The following is a 6031-nucleotide window of genomic DNA, read 5'->3' as shown; positions in this document are numbered from 1 at the left end:
ATATATATATATATATATATATATATATATATATATATATATATATATATATATATATGGTTGTACAAAAATGTGATATCATGAATCAAATTCAAACGTGCTTTATCTTCAATCAAGATTTTACCGACTTTGTTTCAATATCATAATATTTTAAAAGTAGATAAAACTTACCAATACTTACCCTTATTTTGTGAGTTTCGTGTTGATAATGTGTTTTAAAATTAAGCCAAAAGATGAATAATATGAATAATAAAATAGACAAAAATATTGAAAAGAGAACACAAAAAATGAAAGTTTTTTATTCTTTCAAGTATCAAGTACACAAATCTTTCAAGTATCTATAATATGAATTTTATGCCTCTATTTATAGTATAACACATAGGCATATTGAAAGGTTGTCATAAACATGACATTAATCATGAAGGTTATGAGGAGGTTAAAAGGTGCAAGAGTTACACCATAAATATGACATTAATCATGAAGGTTATGGGGAGGTTAAAGGTGTAAGAGTTACACCCCATAATGATGTATGAAGTAGTGGATGAGTAAATTCTTGGAGTAATGGATATCCACAAAAATATAAATTATTATATTTTATAATATGGGCAAGTTACTTCCAAATGTATGTTAATATAAAGTTTAACTAATTTCCGCCATTAGTGAAAACTTTATTTTATACAAACAGTAATTTTAATAGGTAATAGATAATCACCACATTATTTTCATAAAATCATTTCCTTAATTACTTAGTCCCCCCCCCCCCCCCCCCTTCCGATTTTAAAACTTGCTAATTTTTGTTATACACGTTTTTTTAAAACTTTTCATCGATTCGAAAAAGATAATTATTATACCCATTTTTATCTCAAAAAATTCTACTACCGATAATTTTACAGTGAATTAAAATCATACTTATAAAATTTTTTTAGTCCCAACTTATTTAATGATGTTTGAATTTCGAGAGTTAAATGATTTAATTTTTTGTTATGATTTTTCTGCATGTCCGTTAAAAAGTGATATATTAAAAAGGGTAGACTGGTGCATTAAAGCTACCGCTATGCGCGGTGTTCGGGGAAGGACCCCACCACAAGGGCGTATCGTACGCAGTCTTACCTTGCATTTCTACTAGAGGCTGTTTTCAAGGCTTGAACCCGTGACCTCCTGATCACATGGTATCAACTTTACCAGTTACTCTAAGGCTCCCCTTCGCATTCCTCATCGATGCCGGCGTCGCATGAGCCCGGCCTGCCCGTAAGGGCGCGGACGGGTTCAAGGCGAGTGCGACCATCGATAAAAAGTGATATATTGTACCGTCAAAATTAAACGGGTTTAATTTTTATTATAACTTTTATAGTCTCAATTGTGCGGTCAAACTTAAAAGTTTGAATCTCAAAAAGTAAAAAGTCTCATAAAAATTGAAACATTGAGAATAGTTTATTATAGAATGGTGATATATTATTTATGTTTATTTTGGTGATTGCTTCTAAAATTGACGCTACTAATTGATCCAAATTAGATGGTGTTGAACAACAATAAATTAGAAATCGACTACCAATAAAAGCAAGATATGATTGATCCTTCTTGATTTTAATAACAAGGTCATAATGCTATAAAAAAAAATTAAAAATTGATTGTAAAAATATAGAGTCCAAGTTTTCTTCCACAACTATTTTTTTTATTTATAATTTTAAGATCAAAAGTTAAAATAATTGAACTTACTTATAATAGTTTCACTTGCGGTGAATACTAGTTAAACTCTATTATATATGAATAAAAATTGTGTATATTTTATGTGGACTCTACGTTAATATACAAAAACGATATAGCATATTTTTGGCTATATATTAATTTGATGAGTGGGTATACTGGGTAAAGTTCCAATTAATAAATTACTATCAAAAGATAAAATTTTATTCTTCTTGCTAGGAAAATAATGAAATTAATATGATTTCTTGGATGCCATTATATTATTTTATTTTTATTTTTTGTGGGGGTGAAATTTGGGTCCATCCTAATTTGCTCCCCAAAAGTTGCACACTCACTCATCTAATAATTCAATTTCCAACTTATCAATAAGAGAGGAATGGTGTAGGGGTCTGGTTTTGTACTCTTTCTTCATTCTATCATGAAGGGAAAAAAAAATACTCACTGTATAATTTACTCAAGTATATTAGTGTAGTGTGATTCTTTTTTGCTTCTCATGTTTAGTGACAAGATATTCATTATTCAACATTGCATTTTGTTTTTGGTCTTTTCATGAAAAAGCAAAAAGATCATGACATTTTAATTGAGGATCCAAAAGAGTGGCTCACTATCTCTCGAATTTAAATATCTTATTTCACCTTACCTATTTTTTTGTACTAGAGATAACATATTATAACAATAATACAAAGCATTACAACACTTGACTTAATCTATTAAACTTGTGGCTACTTTATTTCAATAATGAGAATCCACTTTTGGTTCAGATATGAATAGATTGATCATCAGAAAATTGTATTCAAGAATTGACATTAAAATTTAAATCTTTGGACTGAAAAGGATAAATGATTTAATGTCCTCTAATGCCTACAGAAAAAGCAAGAGAACTACAAGAATATATTTGTTAGGTTATCTGTCCAATGTCAGTACTCATATTGGAGCCTAACGAAGTCAAGTTTGCATTGAAAGTTTCACATGAAATGCTTTCTAACAAGGTCGATTTCAATTAATACATGGAATAATGTTAATTGGTTGTAATTAAGGATTGTGGTGGATTAAGTATCGATTGAACAAAAGTCGTAAAAAAATGATAATTGGTCCATTATCTAGCTAGTCCCAATTATGTCATATACATGTTTATAGATGTCGAAAAAAAGATCATTTTAGATGACAAAGATTAGGGTTTATAAATATAACTCTCCGAGCAGATATCTAAGCTATGGAATCAAGGAATTCTTTTAATTATCAACTAACTCAAGTCGTGGTTGTTGCAGATTCAGTTTCGCTAAGGAGAAACTCACAAATTCAATTTCACTGAGGAGAAACTCATAAGTCTCTTACACTACTATCAACTAACTCAAGTCGTGGTCGCTGCAGATTCGTTTTCGTTAAAGAAAAACTCACAAATCCAATATCACTAAGGAGAAACTCATAAGTTTCTTACACTAGTATTTCTGATTTAAACTGTCTGATTCTTGGATCGAGTCATGCCTCTTTGAAATTACATCCCTATCTCTCGTTGTCGGTCGGGGCGGTGATAAGCTTGCTTCGTCAGAAGCTCATTCCCCCCAAATACCACAGTAAATATCTTTCACACTTAATCAATTTGAAATCCTAAGAATGAAGCACCTATTCTACCCTTACACTTCATACGCAACTCTCAATTATTTGAATCCCAAAATAAATACCGAATATGGTTAATAATAATAATAATAAAAATCTTAATTGGGAGGAAATGCAAAAAAGCACTTTATCTTTTTTCACCTCTATTCTCTCTCTCTAGCACACTTGTCCATTGATATGCTACATCCATTATACCCCTTTACAATGCCTATCATCTATCTATCTATCCCCAATTGTTGCTGGTAGACCTACCTTTTTTGACAAAATTTTCCAATTTCTAGAAGTAGTACAGTAGTCATTAAAACACACAAAAAAAAATAAAACACACACTACCACATCCTTACCACCACACATCACGATGTGGTGTAGTGGAAGAGATTGTTTCTTTTTTAATTAGAGTTCTCGAATTTAAATTTTGGATATAAAAAAAATCTTTGATAGGAAACTTTTGTTTCAATAAGCCCTATTCGATGTGAATCTAAATTAGTCGGACCCCAATACAAACATCGAATATCGTATAAAAAAACAAAAAAAAACACTCTCTCTCTAATTCTCTGTCAAGCAGCTGTCACTATCTTTTCATTATCTACTCATCTTTTATCACTTTCACTTCTTTATGTATCTTTCAATTATCAAATCATTGATCACTCTCCACCCCTCCTAACTTATACTTTCTCCGTTTTAAAATAAGTTAATTGTTGTGGTATTTATTAGTGTTTCAAAATAAGTGAATTATTGAATTATTTTTAAATTTACGCTTATGATTTGACAACTAATTAACTTTTAAAAAGGTATTACAAGATCAACTTTTTTTTTGGGGGGTAAAAATGAAAAGTTGTGTTAAATTTATATCTTTAATGTTTTTTCTTAATTTGTATGCTAAAATCCAACAATTCATTTATTATGAAACGAAGGAAGTACTACTATAATAATAATAATAACCCTCATAAAGTTTTCTAAAGATTTTATTATTATCTTTATATGATTAAACTATGGTATGGATCATCTAACTGAGGAAATCCAACAACCATATTATTTTATTTGTTTTTTGTTCCTTTATCTTTTTGTCTTGCAAAAATTTAATTTTGTAAGTGACGACTTTTATATTAAAAGATGTAGAGGTCGTCTTTCCTTTAATAACAAATGATTAGCGAAATAAAAAGAAAATAAACTTATTGCAAAATATTGCCTTTTGACCACGTAAACAATGACATTTTACTAGATCTTTTTACTTGGAATACAATCGTCATTAGATGAAAGTATTTTTTTTTTTTTTAAAGGAATATATTAAATAATTGGAGTGGGTTCATGGGTCAGATTAAATAAGATGATTGTGTTTTTTTTCAAAAACTAAAAAAAGTTTATTAAGTATCATGTTATTATTAGTAAGTATACTTGATGTACTATAGTAATAGTAAAATGATTTTTGCGTTACAAAATACAAAATAGGTAATTTTATTATACTCTTTTAATAATTGGGTGGCTTTGCTATTTTGTAGTAAAATAATTTTATTACACTATTTTCAATAGTTGAGTAGTTATATAATTAACTATTCATACAATTCCTTCTTTATCGTTGATATCATCACTTCGTTATCACGGTAGGAAAAACAAATACAAAAACAAAGGGTCAAAAATACATGTTAAATATTACAAATAGTTTAAATTTGCGCTCCTTTCATCTATTGCTCTTAACATTAAATTTTGAGTTTAAAATGTCTCTCCTTCCATTTATTGGACCATAATTGTCTTTTATGATTTACAATGCTTCTTTCCATAGCGAAATTATTAGATGACATATGTATGACTTTAATTAACTAGGTCGCACAATTTATTGGTGCACGCATATATCAGATCCAACCTAGCTAAATTATTTTTCGGTAATTACTGGAGATGAGTTTCTAAGAATCCGCCATGGTTAAATGATGAAAAAGTTTGTTAGAACATAAATATGAGAATGAGATTGAAGCTTGTTTGTTTGCACTAATTCTGAGCCAAAAATCACAACTTCAAACGATGTTGTCTTTTAAATCCACTAAATCTCAAAACATGAAACGTCAAAGGAACTAAGTTCCTATTTAATCAAGTCTCGCATGTGTCATCTCATAATTCTATCAAACAAAAAAGCATTTTCATCCCGACTGTTAGTTTAATGTTAAGGATAGTTGAGGTCACATAGGTGAAAGAAGGGTATTTTTAATTCGAAAATAAATTTTAAGAGTAATTGAGATCCAATAAGTAAAAGAATAAGGGCAAACTTAAGTTATTCCGCATACATTATAAACAAAACATTAACTAATTGCTTGTGTTATCTAATTCTGGTAAGATTTACACTCGATTCATCGTTTTTATATGTACAACTAGTGTGCTTGCTTGTGTCTCCTTGGTAGTCTCATTAATGTTTAAAAATTGGGCGTAGAATAATGATGATGATCATGAACTACATGTACATGTCTGTAAGCAAAAGATAGTTGTAGTACATTCTTGATTACAATTTAGAACTTCACTTTTGTTTCCACAAACTCTACAAAGCCAAAATTTAAAAAAAAAAAAAAACAAGAATGGCACCATGTAACAAAATTATTCGATTCATAGTGTCACTTGACCATCATCATAATAACGGCGGCTTGAAATGAACTCTTATCATTCGACCTTTCCTTTGACCCCACCCATAGTGAGAACTTCATGTATCAGACTGCCCACTTGCTCA

Source organism: Capsicum annuum, chromosome 2 (genome assembly GCF_002878395.1).
Source record: "Capsicum annuum cultivar UCD-10X-F1 chromosome 2, UCD10Xv1.1, whole genome shotgun sequence".
In the NCBI taxonomy this organism is placed as follows: Eukaryota; Viridiplantae; Streptophyta; class Magnoliopsida; order Solanales; family Solanaceae; genus Capsicum; species Capsicum annuum.
Note: the sequence above shows the minus strand (reverse complement) of the source record.